This window comes from Orcinus orca, chromosome 4, assembly GCF_937001465.1.
Source record: "Orcinus orca chromosome 4, mOrcOrc1.1, whole genome shotgun sequence".
NCBI lineage: Eukaryota > Metazoa > Chordata > Mammalia > Artiodactyla > Delphinidae > Orcinus > Orcinus orca.
In genome coordinates, this window is record NC_064562.1 from 153220636 (window position 1) to 153237435 (window position 16800).

A 16800-nucleotide genomic window follows, 5' to 3' on the forward strand; every position below is an offset into this window, starting at 1 on the left:
CACCAAAGTCAAAAATGAAAAAGACATCATTACAGACCAAACGAACACTTAAAATAATAATAAGGATATTACCAGCATCTTTAGGTCAAACTTTAGGTGAGAGTTTGATGAAGTGCTCAAAGAATTCCTAGAAAATATAACTTTCCAAAATAAATAAATAGAAACTAGAGCAATATTATAATTATTAAATAAATTCAAACATATGTAACTCCAAGCCTAGATGGCTTACACAAAAAATTGAGTAAGAAAGAAATCTAATTTTAGACAAACTATTGCAGATAATAGAAAAGAGTACACACTAAAAACTAACCATAATCTGTATACCAGAATCTGACAAAGAGAAAGGAAAATCCCAGCTTACTCTCACTCATGAAAATAGATGAAAAATTCTAAAGGAATTTATGAGCAAACCAAATCTAGTAATATGCAGAAAAGGATATTACTATTACCAAATGGGTTTACCCAAGAATGCAAAGTTAGTTTAACACTGAGCTGATTTTCTAATTACTCTGTCATATTACAGAATAAAAGACAAGTTATCATGTAATTAAAACAGATGCAAAAAAGGCTTTTGATAATATCGAACATCCATTCATTAGTAAAGAGCATTCTAGGAAATCAGGAATATAAGGTAACTTTCTTAAACTGATAAAGGCTGTCTTAAAAAAAAAAGACCCTATTAACACTAAACACAGTTAAAGATGAAACAATGAAAGTTTTCCTCTTGAGATCAGGAATGAGATGACGGTACCTACGATCGTCATTTCTATTCAGCATTATAACAGAGATCCCAGCCAGTATAGTAAGGTAAGAAAAAAAATAAAAGGACTAATGATTAGAAAGGGGGAAAAGAAGTGCCATTATTTGTAGATGATGCTATTGTACACACAGAAAATCCAAAAGGATGTAAAGATAAATAAGGAGAAGTAATAGTTTTCAAACGCTGACTTTTAAAAAATTTCAGATACCACTTAATTATAACATCTAAAAGAGAAAACTCAAGCACTGCCCTCTCCCCCTTGGAAGCTTTGGCCATCTTAGTTGGTGTGAATGAGTGGTGCTGAGGGGGAAGGACAGTCCTGGGTAGGATGCACCTGTCTGAGGTGCGCCAGGGCTGGGAATGTGGCTGGCAGTTGCAGACTGGTACACACAACAGGATTGAGTAAATAAGTAAACATGTTGAAGACAATGTAGCCAGGTTTTCCCTGTAGGAGAAGAGAGGTACAAACACAGAAAGGAGGAAGACTAATAATAAACTCCAAATGTTGGACTGGAATTGAAAAGATTCAGTGTGAACTCCTGGTTTCAATAGATTAAAAAACCTGATGAGGAGTGTGGGTGTCCACACACACACACACACGCACACCTACTTCCTAGCTCTTATACCTGTGAGAACATTTAGCACCCAAGTTTTTACTTGTAAATACTACTGTCCATTAAAGGAACCGGGGCTCCTTGACTGCATGGCTGATTTCAGGACTTGAGAAAACTCAAGATGAGAATGCAACATCTGGTACCATAAAGTAAGGAAATATTCAAAGAACGATGAAGACATGTCAAAAGGATTCGGCAGCCAGCCTGAAGGGGCTCCCACTGACTAAATCTGATATACACTGCATAAAACAGGAAACCACACCAAAAAAAAAAAAAAAAAACCCACCAAACAGGAAGCCATAAGTCCATACTTATACAGGGGATATACAAATAACAAGGAAGAAAGGAAAGTTCTAGCTCACTACAGAATTTCAATAAACGTAGAAGGAATAATGAAATTAGAAGATCACCATTTGGCTACCACTGAACTAATGGATTCAACCAAGAATTATCGATGGATGCTAAATTAGAGGTAGGAAGTTTGATGAGAAACAGGATATTTATGATAAAGTACTTCTCTACAAAAGACATATTAATTACTTATTATTAGTAAGTACAAAATATTACTAATTAACTTTACAGTGAAAAAGCTGGTCAGACACCACCTTAACCACGTGATAAGAGTTACCACCACCTGTAACGGAACAAATCAATGTCACAAACTCCTAAGATGATGTGCTGCAAAGAATACAGCATGACTTGTGTGGAATTCCCATCAAAATGCAAAATTTCAGTCCAATCATGAGGAAACATCAAATATACCCAAATTGAGGGTCATTTACAAAGTGCGTGGCCTGTTCTCATAAAAAAATGTCAAGGTCATAAAGGACAAGAAAAGACGGAAAAACTCTTCCAGATTCAAAGGAGACTAAAAAATATGGCAACTAAATGCAATGAGTGATCTTGCAACTTATTCTGGACTATAAAGGAAAGGGTTGAAGCCAAGGTCTTTTGTTTGTTTTTGCTTTTAAGAACATATTTCAGACAAATGGCAAAATCTGAATAGAAACTTTGGGTGAGATGCTAATACTGTAATAAAGCTAATTGTCTGATTTTGACAGGTATACAATATATATAGAAAAGAGTGTCCTTGTTTTTAGGAAATACATACTGAGGGGTAATAGGCATTATGTTTGCCATTTTTCTTCAAGTAGTTCAGAAAAAAATTAAAAGATATATGTGGGGGAGGAAGGAGAGAAAGAAAAGAAGTGGGAGAGAGGAGAGAAAGAAACAGAGACAGAATAATAAAGCAAATGTGATAAAATGTCAAAAAACTGGGGAACTGGGGTCAAGGGTATATAAAAGTTTTGTACTATTTTTGTACTTTTCTATAAATTTGAAATTATTTCTAAGTTAAATCATTTAAAAAGTTATCAAGTACCAAAGGATAAATCTAAAGCAAGAGAGAAACCATACATACAGAGAAGATTATAAACCTTTATTGAGAAACGATGTTCCAAATAAATGGAGAAAAATACAGACTAAAAAAACTCAAGGTGACAAAGTCAACATTCCTCAGAATGATCTATATATGCAACGCAATCTGAATCAAAATCCAAACAAATTTTCATGTGGTAACTGAGAAAGAATCTGAAGTTTATATGGAAATACAAAGGGCCAAGAGTAAGGCAGCACTCTAGAAGTGTAAGGAGGACTACTGAGACTTACCAAGAAGCTGCAGTAACTGAGAGAGTGTGGTGCTGGCCCAAGGACAGACAGAGGAAGGAACAATACAGAACCAAGGTACATATGGACTCTAAAACTATAACAGAGACTGCATTCCACAGCACTGGAAACAGTCTTTTTAAATCATGATGCTGGTTCAACTAGATATCTAAATGGGGGAAAAAATTAAATCGAACCCCCATCTCATACCATACACAAAACTCAATCTCAGAATTATAGATCTGAATGTGAAAGATAATACTGGTATCCTCATGATCTCAGGGGAAGAAAAACATTTTTAAGCAAGATATCAAAAGCACTAAGACATAAAGGAAAAGATCAACAGATTCAACTCCTTAAAATTAAAACTTCTATTCAAAAGACAACATTAAGAAAGTAAAGGGCTTCCCTGGTGGCGCAGCGGTTAAGAATCCGCCTGCCAACACAGGGTACACAGGCTCGATCCCTGGTCCAGCAAGATCCCACATGCCACAGAGCAACTAAGCCCGTGTGTCACAACTACTGAAGCCCGCGCACCTAGAGCCCGTGCTCCACAACAAGAGAAGCCACCACAATGAGAAGCCCATGCACGGCAACGAAGAGTAGCTCCTGCTCGCCACCACTATAGAAAGCCTGTGCGCAGCAACGAAGACCCAACGCAGCCAAAAATAAATAAATTTAAAAAATAAATTTAAAAAAAGTGAAAAAGAAGAAAACTATATACAACCCAATAGAAAAGAACAGGCAGAAGGCCCAAACATCACAAAAAAGGAGACCCACACAGTCAATTAACATATGCAAAGGGAGGGCTTCCCTGGTGGCGCGGTGGTTAAGAATCCGCCTGCCAGTGCAGGGGACGTGGGTTCAAGCCCTGGTCCGGGAAGATCCCACATGCCGCGGAGCAACTAAGCCTGTGCACCACGACTACTGAGCCTGAGAGCCACAACTACTGAAGCCTGTGTGCCTAGAGACTGTGCTCCACAACAAGAGAAGCCACCACGATGAGAAGCCCGCACACCACAGCAAAGAGTAGCCCCCACGAGCCGCAACTAGAGAAAGCCCGCGCTCAACAACAAAGACCCAATGCAGCCAAAAATAAATAAATAAAGTTATTTAAAAAACCAAAAACCTTGTTTAAACATATGGAAAGGTAAAATTTACAGTGAATCACCACCATAAACCGAGCAGAGTGGCTAAAATGAGAAACTGTGACAAAACCATATTTAGTCAAAAATATGAAACAATGGGAACTTACAAACTGCTGGTGGAGTGGAAATATGTATAACCATGCTCGCAAATAAGCATTATATTAAGACTGAAAACACACATACACTATGACCCAGTAATTTCTCTTCTAAATATATATCCTTCCTGATATGAAGTCTTACATGAGCCAAAATACATGTACAAGATTATTCATACGAGCTCCAAACTGGAAAGAACCCAGATAAATTGTGGTCTATTCATACAGTGAAATACTATTCAGCAATTAAAATGGACAAACTGTAGATCTGTTCAAAACAAATGTTAAAAATACTGAGTAAAAGGAGCTATACACCAAAGACTACATGTAGTAAGCTTCCATTTATGTAAAGTTCAAAAACAAAGACAAAAAATTCCTATAGTGCTTGGGAATGTATGTTTAGCAGCTATCCATGAAAGGAAAGAAAGGGAACTGTGATCAGGATGTAGCCTTCGTGGGCTTTTGGAGTCCCCAAAATGTTCTATTTCTTTATCTGAATGGTGCTTATACCACAGATCAAATTAAAATGATCTGCAGAGCTGTAAATTTTTGTATGCACTTTTATGATATTTAACAATAAAAAAGTTTTGAAAAAAGAGAAATAAATATTTGACAAAGGAACAAGGTAATCCCATGGGGAAAGGAGAGGCTTCCCAATAACTGATACACAACTGGATATCCATCTGGGGGGGACACCTCCAACCTTACCACACACACCATACATAACAACTAACTTGAAATGGATAACAGACTTACACATGAAAGCTAAAATTATAAAACTTCAATAAGAAAACAAAGAATAAAATCTTCCTAATCTCAGAGTAGACAAACATTTTTTCTACTTAAATTAGACAAGATTTCAACCTTGGGGTAGAGAAATTTTGGGGGACCCCTAAAGCACTAAGCATACTTGATAAACTGGACTTCATCAAACTTAAAGATATCTGTTTCTCAAGACATGGTTCCTTTGGCTTCAGCTCCAGGATGGAGACAGCCGGGAGGAGCACTGCTCCCACCTGTACAATAAAAACCAACCAGCCTACCTGCAAATCCATGACTTTTTTTGGAACCTATCAGGAAACTAATGTCACAGAGCAAACTGCCCAAAACCTAAGTGCCTGCAAGAAAAGAGAACACACACTCAGCCAAGGTAGATGCAACCACACACTGGTAAGAAGAGTTCATTGAGAACAGATGACATATTGGTGAAGGCTGGGTGCAGGCTGGCAGGACAATGTCTGGGGTAACAGAAGTTGGGAGTCTGTACCCTTCTGCAACCTCCCTATGAAACCCCCCGGACGGTCGCTGGGAAGATCTGCAAGAGCCCTAAGAAGCATCGAGGGCGGTGCAGAACTGGGGAGGGGAGCAGCAGCCATGTGTGAAGGGCAAGCAATGCCACCCCATCCTTCTCCATATCCACTACACCCACAAAGGAAAAAGCCCTTCCCTGTGCAGATCATACAGGGAAAGGCGTTGGTGAACACTCACTGCAAGCTGGGAAAGGAAAAAGGGGACTGGGGGAAGTACTCCTGGAGAACGGGCAAGATTACACAGTGAGCCCACAACTACCGCCAAGGAAGGGCAGGAGAGCTGAGAGGGCTGTACCCCAAGATTCAGGGGCCCCATACACACCTAGGACTCAGCCTTACTCAGAATAAGGAGCCAGCACCACACCACTACCACACATGTCCAAGTCAAAAGCTTCAAGTAGGGAGTTCCCTGGTGGTCCACTGGTTAGGACTCCGTGCTCCCACTGCCAAGGGCACGGGTTCAATCCCTGGTTGGCGAACTAAGATCCCACAAGCCACAAGGCATGGCAAAAAAAAAAAAAAAAAAAAAAACCTTACAAAAAGCTTCAAGTGGGACTTCCCTGGTGATGCAGTGGTTAAGTTGCCTGCCAATGCAAGGGATACAGGTTTGAGCCCTGGTCCAGGAAGATCCCACATGCCGCAGAGCAACTAAGCCCGTGTGCCACAACTACTGAGCCTGTGCTCTAGAGCCCGAGAGCCAAAACTACTGAGCCCGCACACCTAGAGCCCGTGCTCTGCAACAAGAAAAGCCACTGCAATGAGAAGTCTGCGCACCACAATGAAGAGGAGCCCCCGCTCGCCGCAACCAGAGAAAGCCTGCGCACAGCAACGAAGGCCCAACGCAGCCAAAAATAAAAATAAATAAACTTATTAAAAAAAAGAATGCCCGCTCTAAGGCTAGACTGCCCGGTTTCACTTACTAGCACGTCAACATGGGTGTTACTTAACCTTTTGTCTCAGCTTCCTCATCTTCAAATACCTGCCTCACAGGCCTGCCATGAGGAGTGAGTGAGTGAACACAGGTAAGGTGCTCAGAGCCCCTACCTGGCACATAGTGAAGGAACACCACGTGTTAGCTAGCGTCACACAGGAGCACAGAGGTCTGTTCCTCGAGGGGGAGGTCACTGTCATCTGACCAAAGACTATCAGACTGAATTCTGAAAAATCACTGTGAACCAGGGAACTCCCTGTCACTTCAGCTCCAGGATGGAGACAGCTGTCACTACTGAGGGCCTGGGTTCAATACCTGGTCAGGGAACTGAGATGCCACAAGCCGCACAGTGTGGCCAATTAAAAAAAAAAAAAATCATTGTGAACCAGAGAGTTCAAAAACATTCCACCTAGGCACTGTATTCATATTCTCTCAAGATACATACATTTTTAATTACTCTGTTTTGGGAGTTAAGATACAATTAACTTTTAAAAATATTCACTGCGTTTACGTTTCTCTAAGTGAAAAGAAACTAGATGATCATGAGCTGAGAGCCCTGGAAGCACCCCCTCAGAGAGGCTGGCTCTTCTGGAAGCACGTGGTAAGGGGCTGGGGCTCTAGGACTGAGCACTACCCACTCAAACCCGTGCCTGAAAGGTCTGGGCCACGTCCCGTTGAAGAGCAATCATAATGGTGCAAAACGGGCTGCCAAGCAATCACCCAGTGTCTGTTCGCACCTAATGGTCTGTGGTGAATGCAAGAAAAGGTAAATGCAAACAAAACACATCACCAGAAATATACTCACAGAAATAAACCTCATGGTTAGAAAATAAGCCCTTTCTCCTACACTCCTACTTCTGTGCAGTACAGGCAGTATTTACTGAAGATGTACAAGGTGTTGGAGACGGCTCCAAAGACCAATCTATCCTCTGGCCCTTGGGAAAATGGCATGGGAATGAACTGTTCCAGGAAAATGAAAGCCAGAAGAAGAGGAGATGACTCATCAGGCCACACAGCTAAGTGCCGGGCTCTGTGCTAAACGCACTCAGCTCCTTCCTCCCCTAACTGTTACAAGGACTCCAAAGGGAGGCACTATTACCTCACTCTAAAGTCCTTAAAGCTTAGTAACAGGACCATAAAGTAACCGCACCTAACATCACAGAGCTAGGATTCAAATCCAGGCAGTCCAGGGGCTTCCCTGGTGGCGCAGTGGTTGAGAATCTGCCTGCCGATGCAGGGGACACGGGTTCGTGCCCCGGTCCAGGAGGATCCCACGTGCCGCGGAGCGGCTGGAGCACAGGCTCCGCGGCGGGAGAGGCCACGGCGGTGAGGGGACCGTGTACCGCAAAAAAAAAAAAAAAAAGAGTGGCCCCCGCTTGCCGCAACTGGAGAAAGCCCTTGCACAGAAACGAAGACACAACACAGCCATCCATCCATCCATCCATCAATAAATAAATAAAAATTAAAAATGAATATCTGCTTTAAAAAAAAAAAATCCAGGCAGTCTGAATCCAGGACCCGAATTCACAACATTGTGATTAACTGCCTCTGCTGGTCTACTTCCTGGGAGGGTCAGGGAGGGCTTCCTCCTCTCATGACCCACCTGGATAATGGCTCTCATCTTTCAATATAATTCATGCATCATCTTCTCTTTAAAACCTGACTCATTTGACTCCCATTCTCTCCCAGTCTTATCAATTAGTAATATCCTCTGTCTGCTCACACAACTTTCTCACTAGGTGTGCCTGTCTCTCTCTCCCCCAGTGAATTGACGGCACACTCCTTGAGACCAGAGAGTTTGTCCCAATCACATTCCTTCTACTAACACCTTCCATAACATCGCTCACAGAGCAGGCAATGTCCACGGAATGAACAAGCAGAAGAAGACCCTTCAGTCTTCTTGGGCTTATCATCATCCATCACACCCAATGGTTTTCAAAGTGATGGCAGCAGATAGGAAAAGGCTGACTGCCTGACATGAGAGTTACCTGAACTTCCCATCAGGATAACTTATGCAAGAAGATCCTGAAATCACATGTATATTGCACAATCAAGTTGCTACACTGCAACTTCTTTAAAAACTACACCTAGGGCTTCCCTGGTGGCGCAGTGGTTAAGAATCCGCCCTGCCAGTGCAGGAGACATGGGCTCGAGCCCTGGTCTGGGAAGATCCCACATGCCGCGGAGCAACTAAGCCCGTGTGCCACAACTACTGAGCCGGCACTCTAGAGGACGCAAGCCACAACTACTGAGCCTGCGTGCCACAACTACTGAAGCCCATTGCCTAGAGCCCAAGCTCCGCAACAAGAGAAGCCACTGCAATGAGAAGCCCGCGCACCGCAACGAAGAGTAGCCCCCGCCTGCCGCAACTGCAGAAAAGCCTGTGCGCAGCAATAAAGACCCAATGCAGCCAAAAATAAATAAATAAATAAACCAATTAAAACAAACAAACAAACTACACCTATGGCCTCCTGGTGAGTTCCTTATGATCAGTAACGAAGGAAGAAAAATTTAAGTCCGTGTACAGAGAGTGGTAAATGATGTCCTGGCACTAGTCAGCAGTGGATGGCTGCAGCAAGATGCTGCACTCAGAGATGGTCCTGAAGGCTCCGATGAGGAGGTGAGATCCAGCCAGTGAGCAGACATTCAATTAGTATGCGTGGTTGTACCCCTGGTCAGGAAGGAGAAATGGCCAGAGAGGCAAATCCACACCGACTCACTGACAGCAGTTAATGTTTGGCTGGAGGGTCAGGAATCTGGAAAGAACAAGGAGGGATAATCAGTGACAAAGAGATCTAGAGAAGGCTCTGAGAATGGGCAGGGAGTGCAAGGACGGCTGTGTCCTACACGAGTGCCCACAATGACAGCCACTGCAGAAGCAGGTGGACAAGATGACCTGCCCCGTGTGTCTCTCTCAGCCTCTTTCACCAACTCTCAGTGAGCTCACCAACAAAGAGACATGGCAGCAGGGACTGGAGTGATGAATCTGCTCAACGACATGAACTTCCACCAAGGATGACCTGGATTTTCCAATGTTAGGTATCTATCTGCAGGGCATAGCTTCTCGGGTATTTGGCATTATGTGCTTTCTCCAGCTCTGGACTTGGGAAGCAGCAACGTAGCTGGGAGCCCCAGAGAGCTGGGACCTGTGCCCCAGCCTCAGTTACTGCTTTCTGCACCCTCTCCTCAGTGCCAGGCCTCCACACACCAGGGGTCCTTCAGGGCTGGCTGTCTAGTGAGCCTGCTACCCAACCTTCGTCCCACACAAGGCCCTGGAGCTGCCCTGGCCCAAGTGATACACAGAAGTGTAGGAGTTCCTGTAGAAGGGGCTACTGCACCAGCAAGCAGCTCCAGCAGTGCTACCCTGACCCTTTCCGTGCGCCTGCCCACCAACCTTGGCTCACGTGAGCCCTAGAGGTGCATTTCCTGTGGCCCATCCAACACAGAAAACACACACCCCAGGACTCACTGAAAGGGTATCCTAGCTGCCTCTGTAGGCCCACCCACTAGTCTCAGCTCACCTGAGCCCCAGATTGCTTCTGTGTGCCCAGTAACTGCGAACTAGCCGTGGCCCAGGCCATCCAGATGCAACCATACCTGCTCCAACAAGGTATGACCTCCAACCCTGGGAAGCAGTCCCCTTCCCAATGTGTCCTTCTTTAGGTACTATCCCTGAGCTCGAGAGTATAGAGTTCTCTTTCCAGTTTACAGTTATTCTGGGACTTCCCTGGAGGCGCAGTGGTTAAGAATATGCCTGCCAATGCAGGGGACACGGGTTCGAGCCCTGGTCTGGGAAGATCCCACATGCCGCAGAGCAACTAAGCCCGTGCACCCCAACTCCTGAGCCTGCGCTCTAGAGCCTGCAAGCCACAACTACTGAGCCCATGCACCACAACTACTGAAGCCTGTGCACCTAGAGCCTGTGCTCCTCAACAAGAGAAGCCTGTGCACCGCAACAAAGAGTAGACCCCGCTCACCGCAACTAGAGAAAGCCTGCATGCAGCAATGAAGACCCAACGCAGCCATAAGTTAATAAATAAATAAATTTACAGTTATTCTCCTATCACAGCTTAGTAATTCCTTAATATATTAAATTTGCCTTGTTTAAATTACTAGTATATGGTTTTGTCTCCTCGTTGGGCCCAGACTGACACACTGTGTCTGCTCCCCAACGTCACCATCTATGGACTCGCTGCATACGCCTTATTCACTGTCATGACACCACAATGGCCAAGGAGTTTGCTTCAGGGTAAAAGTGAGGTGATGAGCCCATGATCACTGGATTCACTCATCCATCACATACCTCACCATTCAGAAGCAACTGGCTCCAGAGTATGGTGGAATGGCCTACTGGGAACTCACCGCACCGAAGAGGGGACCTTGGGGTTAAAGAGCTGCCCCACAAGCTGCAGCTGTATACACTCTGCACAGATGGCCAACAGACGCTGCTACATCTCCTACTGTCCAGGAAAGAGGGGTGCTAATGAGAGCAGCATCTCACTGACACCTAATGACCAATCCAGGAAGTTTTCCTTCCGGCCCACTCAACTCTGGTTCTGACAGGTTAGAAGTCTTAGTACCCAGAAGCTGAGTGCTCGCCCAGGGTGACACAGTCTCAGGACACCAGAAGCCTGCCCGACCAGCTGGACTCCTAATGCCTTTGAACCACCAGACTAAAAAAAAATGAACAAACAAAAAAACAGTGACTAAGTACAGTGATGGTCAAGGATAAAGAGCACGTGAAACAAGCAGTGAATCCCAAAAAATATGTCTTTAAAAAGTATACGTATTTCTAGGGCTTCCCTGGTGGCGCAGCGGTTGGGAGTCCGCCTGCCGATGCAGGGGACACGGGTTCGTGCCACGGTCCAGGAAGATCCCACATGCCACGGAGCGGCTGGGCCCGTGAGCCATGGCCACTGAGCCTGTGCGTCCGGAGCCTGTGCTCCACAACGGGAGAGGCCACAGCAGTGACAGGCCCGCGTACCGCAAAAAAAAAAAAAAAAAAAAAAAAATATATATATATATATGTGTGTGTATTTCTAAACTAAGCTTCCTTCTAAAATGTTAACATGTCTTCCAAGAATAGTAACATTAATGCTGATAAATTTTTTCCAACCCTCTGAATTCCTCATGAAACAGAATGAAGAAAAATTAATAAAACATCACCCCAGAACTCCCCCCAAAAAATTCAGCTATGTTTTTGTTTTTCTACATACACGTGCTTCTAAATAAAATATACCTAAAAACCTATGAAGAATGTAATGGAATAAATCAGTGGGGGCAGACTAACAGAATGCCTTCAGTGTCTCCCTCAGCACCATCCACTGTCAAGGGCCGACCAGCACAAACGGATGAAGCATCGGTGTCAACTAAAGAAGAAATGGCAGGAAGACAGTCTTTTGGTATGAAGAGCCTGGGACTCTGGAGTCAGAATGCCTGGATTTGAATCCCAACTCTATCTCCTAACAAGCTACCTAACTTTGAGAAGTCACTCAACCTTTGTAGAACTCCTTTTTTTTTCTTCTGAGAAACTGACACCCCATAGGTGTTAAAAAATATTAAGTTTATTTTTAAAACAACACTGAACTCTAAAGCTGCTTAGAAAATATACATGCAAAATAAAATATAGTACAACAGTGATTGAAGGCTACTCACTGTTTACCCTTAAACAAGTCATTAAGGCCTCCAAGCCTCAGTCTCCTTATCTGTAACTGGAGGATTTTTAAAAAATCCACTCAGAGGGTTGCCATAGAATCAAATGAGATATTACAAGTAAAGTACTTAATAGAGAATCTAGCACATAGTAATCATTAAGTCAAATAGCAGCTATGTGTTACCATAAAATGACAAAAATTTTATGGGCAATTTAAATGGGCAAAATAAAGCAGGTAACTGCAAATAAAATAAATGCATGGGTAGCAATATTAAAATCAGAAAAAATACAAGTAACAAAGATTACTCTGTTAATAGGAGGTAAAGTTTTAATGAAGACATGTTTATTTTCTGTATCAATATAAACATGTTGAAATACATAATGCAAAAACCATTAAAGTCTCCAGATAAAAATTAACAGAATTTACCAACAGTCATACAGGGTACCTATCAATATGTAACAAACCAAGTAAACAAAAACATAAATGACAAATTTAAATAAGGCTTAACGGTTGGATTTATGTCAAGATTTAAACTCCACTGAATACTTCTTTTGTTAAGCTCCAGAAATACAAACCAATCAAACAATATTCTACCAACAAAACAAACAAACACCTACATTTCAAAAGGCACAAGCTGTAGAGGCCATATTCACTTAAAAACAAAAAAAACGATGAAATATAAAATTCATAAAGTTGAAACCATATACTTCAAAATCCAATTCACTTCAATATTCAAAGCTCTCTCAGATAAATACTGTAACAAAGAAGTAATGAAATCTGTAATTACAGTCCCACCAATAATTAATACTAGAGAACAGAGATCATTGAATTCTCAGTAACAGCTGTAGTAACTAGCAAACAGTAAGTACTAAATGAACATTTGCTGAGTGAACAGATTTCGAGTACCAACAAAACTGAGAACAGTGTATCTCAACACTTTAGTCGTTAAGTTCACGGCTTTAACCACCAGTATTATTTTGAAGGAAGGGAAAGAAAAAAAAAACTTTGGCTAAAGATTAGAACCAATTCAGAAAGGCCCAAAAGAAAACAAGGACAAGTTACTTTAAAATATGAAAAAGTTAATGACATATAAAAGAGAATTGTTAAACAGTAAAGAGTAGTTAAAACCTGGCAGTTCTCACTGAATTCTATACTTAAACATGGTTAAAAAGGCAAATTTTATGTTACATATATATTTTACCACAATTTAAAAAATAATTTTTATACCTGAAACTAACACAGCATTGTAAATCAACTGTATTTCAATAAAATTTTAAAATAAGGACTTCCTTGGAGGGCCAGTGGTTAGGACTCCACGCTTCCAATGTAAGGGGTGTGGGTTCAATCCCTGGTTGGGGAGCTAAGATCCCATGTGCCGTGTAGCACAGCCCCCCCAAATTTTTTTTTAATTAAAAAAAAAAAAAATTAAAAAAGAGGGAATTCCCCTGCTGGCCAGTGGTTAGGACTCTGTGCTCTCACTCCCGAGGGCATGGGTTCAATCCCTGGTCGGGGACCAAGATCCTGCAAGTGCGGTGTGGCCAAAAAATAAAAAAATAAAAACAAAAATCTCACGATAAAATGAAAAAATATAAATAAAATTATAAAAATATTTTTTTAAAAAGGGCAAGTCTAAAGGGGGGAGGTTATTGAAAATAAAATAATATTAAAAAACAAAGAGCACAAACATTAACTAAGCACCAAGTCCAGAAATAAGTCCCATTATATCAAGTCAATATATTTAAAAGGAAAACGAAAGGAATAAAGATTTTTAAATTTTAATTAAATGAAGGATCAAAATTGACTCAGCCAGAAACATTAAACCTAGACCAATGACCATGAAGAAACTGAAAAATTTGCAGAGAATCACCTCCTTTAAAAGTTCCAGACCTGGAAAGTTTAACAAGTGATTATCCTTTAAGAAACAGAATATTCCTGGGGACTTCCCTGGTGTCCAGTGGTTAAGAATCTGCCTTCCAATGCAGGGGACGCAGGTTCAATCCCAGGTTGGGGAACTAAGATCCCACATGCCGCAGAGCAACTAAGCCAGCGTGCCACAACTACTGAGCCCACACGCTCTAGACTCTGTGTGCCACAACTAGAGAGAAGCCCGCACTCCCAATGAAAGATCCTGCGTGCTGCAACTAAGACCCAACGCAGCCAAATAAATAAATGAAACAGAATATTCCTGAGCACAAACAACATGCTTACTTAATGGAGTTAAAGGTTAAATACTCTTAAAAACGTCTTCAAGTTATGAATGGCACAAGATAATTAACATTTACTGAGTCCTTCTAAGATTATCACTCTCTCATCTACCTCAAACTACCACAGCCATGGTTTTAAATAAATTTCTACCACTGTTCCACTATTTATGGATGTTCTGAAGTCAGTTTATCTTGTACAACAGACTCCTGACATTCTCAATGGACACATCAGGACCTTCAAGAACACATGATAGGGCTTCCCTGGTGGCGCAGTGGTTGAGAGTCCGCCTGCTGATGCAGGGGACTCGGGTTTGTGCCCCGGTCCGGGAAGATCCCACATGCTGCGGAGCAGCTGGGCCCGTGAGCCATGGCTGCTGAGCCTGTGCATCCGGAGCCTGTCCTCCGCAACGGGAGAGGCCACAACAGTGAGAGGCCTGCGTACCGGAAAAAAAAAAAAAAAAAAAAAAAAAGAACACATGATATGACAAATAACTAAAACATTTAAATGACCTCATCAGACCTTTTAAGAAATATATAAGATTAAACCACGCACTGCTCTTTTTGACTTTACTTATTAATCTCATAAGATGGTCACTGTTCACAGGGCAGAAAAATCACAAAAAAGCTTAAATGAAATAGGTGTGGGGGGATGAGCAGTCCCCAGATAAGTGACTTTCAGGAAAACCTAGGAACTTCAAGGTCTTCTCCATTCAAATTCATGCCTTTGTAAAATTAAGAACAGAATGGTACCAATTAGTTACACCCAAAATAATGAACATCTCTAAGAAATATTACATGGACTCCTTATATCCTCAATATCTTGAGGTATTTTAGTCTTCACATTAACTAAAAACCTTAGGTAATGTAACAGTGAGATCAATCCCTATACAAAGAATTCTAATAACACTCAAGCAACCACATCAAGAAAGCTGTACGGAAATGACCCTCCAAACTACAGAGACTGCTCAGAGAACAGCGCATCTCCAGCCTAGGTTGCCCACACCTGTTACAGTACCTCCCCCAGGTACTGGACAGGTACAGGTACAGAGTCAGCTCCCAAAGCTCAGGTACTGCCTGGCTCTGGCCCCTCACCCCTAGCTGTGCAGCTGGCCTTGAACTAACCCTTAGGCTTCCATGCCTATTTCGTCAACATAAAACGGGGATAACAGCACCTCCACTTCAGACTACTGAGGGCAAAAAACCATACAACCTAAATGGTTAGAACTTTGCCTGACACAGAGTAGGTGCTATATAAATGCCAGCTAATGTTTCTGCTGCTGTTGTTTTGTTTTCGGCTGTGCCACACAGCATGTGGGACCTTAACTACTTGACCAGGGATCAAACCCGTGCCCACTGAGCCTTCCACTGAGCCATGGCCGCTGAGCCTGCGCGTCCGGAGCCTGTGCTCCGCAACGGGGGAGGCCGCAACAGTGACAGGCCTGCGTACCGCAAAAAAAAAAAAAAGAAAAAAAAGTTTAGTTCAGCTTCTCAATGCTTCCAATAGGGCAAAAGGCCTACTTCCTACCCAAGTAACTAACTGTTCGGTAGCCAGACTTAAATGATGAGTTAATATTGCTTCTGATTTTAATGTTTGTTTCTAAATTAGTGCAAAATAATTTATATAGTAAAAGATGCCGTGCAAGTAGTATTTTTTTAATATAAATTTTATGTATTTATTTATTTTTGGCTCCGTTGGGTCTTCATTGTTGCACACAGGCTTTCTCTAGTTGTGGCGAGCGGGGGCTACTCTACTTTGTGGTGTGCGGACTTCTCATTGCAGTGGCTTCTCTTGTTGCGGAGCACGGGCTCTAGGCACACGGGCTTCAGTAGTTGTGGCACGTGGGTTCAGTAGTTGTGGCTCGTGGGCTCTAGAGTGCAGGCTCAGTAGTTGTGGTGCACAGGCTTAGTTGCTCCGCAGCATGTGGGATCTTCCTGGACCAGGGCTCGAACCCGTGTCCCCTGCATTGGTAGGCGGAGTCTTAACCACTGCGCCACCAGGGAAGTCCCTGTGCCTGTAATATTGAAAACTCCCGTGTTCAAATTTATTATGGCAGTTTAGATGTAAGCATTAATACTAGGAAAGAGGTCTCAGCTTCTGAACGTTAGAGAACCCTGAGGCCCTGGTCTTGGCCTCTGCTCACTCTATGCTGTCCCTCCGCCAGCCACATCCACTACCATCAATACACACACAATTCCCAAAAGTTGGTTTGCGGGGGACTTCCCTGGTGGTCCACTGTTTAAGCACCCAGCTTAAACGCAGGGGATGCCAGTTAAATCCCCGATCAAGGAACTAAAATCCACATGCCGCCGGGCAACTAAGCCCATGCACTGCAACTACCGAGCCCACGCACCACAACTAGAGAGCCCGCGTAACACAACTACAGAGCCCACACGCCCTGGAGCCCATGTGCCACAACTA

The 16800-nt window shown here is 42.9% G+C and overlaps 1 protein-coding gene across 10 annotated transcripts in view; it reads right to left on the reverse strand.

The window, feature by feature from the left end:
* FAM193A (family with sequence similarity 193 member A) overlaps nt 1–16800 on the reverse strand; it is a 172858-nt gene that overhangs the window by 117549 nt on the left and 38509 nt on the right. Inside the window, exon 1 of one of the 10 annotated variants that reach the window (XM_049709220.1) lies at nt 8985–11224. The exons of the other annotated variants lie outside the window; for them this stretch is intronic. The gene's annotated coding sequence lies outside the window, so the exon portion shown is untranslated. Of the gene's footprint in view, nt 1–8984; nt 11225–16800 lie in introns of those variants that run through there. 10 annotated transcript variants of the gene reach the window in all.